Source organism: Octodon degus, unplaced genomic scaffold, assembly GCF_000260255.1.
Source record: "Octodon degus isolate 3935 unplaced genomic scaffold, OctDeg1.0 scaffold00093, whole genome shotgun sequence".
In the NCBI taxonomy this organism is placed as follows: domain Eukaryota; kingdom Metazoa; phylum Chordata; class Mammalia; order Rodentia; family Octodontidae; genus Octodon; species Octodon degus.
The window spans coordinates 4,885,722-4,886,661 of NW_004524669.1; positions in this window are offsets into that span (position 1 = coordinate 4,885,722).

The following is a 940-nucleotide window of genomic DNA, read 5'->3' on the forward strand; positions in this document are numbered from 1 at the left end:
ATAACCACTAAGAAGATAACAATGTACAGTGTATTGACTATCAAAACTGTCCTATTAATCAGCTGTGAAACTGTCTCATTCATATTTATTTCTCAATAAAAAAATAAATATAAATAAAAAACCCAAAGACTTTGAAAAATGAAAATAAAAGGGGGGGGGGAAGTATTGGGTAGCTTACTTAACAATAGCGAAAGAATATTAGCTAAGAGATTGAAACTGAATTTGAAACACCCCATGAACCAAAATCCTAGAAGGAATAAAATCCAAAACTATACTCTAAGCATCAAAAACAAAAAAAAGCAAAATGTCCCCCACATATCTCACATGTGTGAAAGTTGATTGGATCTTGGGAAACCATAGTGATCCACAGATTCATCCACTGATGGGTTCAGTAGTTCATGTGCTCTGAGGAGGTGGAGGCTGGGTGGGGATGGGTCCTGAGATGACAATTGAGACTGGGAGTGATGGTGTGTGCCTGTAATCCCAGCTCTTGGGAGGCTGTAAGCAGGTGGATCACTACAAGTCTGATCTAGTAGTGAGACCCTGAACACCCTGTAGACCCTGTCCTAAAATACAGAAAAGAAAAAAACAAAAAACAAAAAACACTTTTAACCATAAGGCCCTTTCCTTGGCCAAAGACCTTATAGGGAACCAATATTTTAAGAATAATATACTATCACCACTTCACCATTAAACAGACTTAGAGACCCAGAGCGCAGGCCCTGCGAGTGAATGAGACCACTCGGGCTGCGGGATCCTGAACAGACCCAGAGCGCAGGCCCAGCAAGTGAGTGAGAAAACCGGGGCCTGCGGATCCTCATTCAACCCAGGCTGCAGGCCCAGCAGGGAACCCTTCAGCAGAACTCCCTGCAAAGAGGCTAGAGGCAAGACCCACCCAGCTGATTCAGGAGCAGAACATCTTGCCAGAGAGACACAAAGG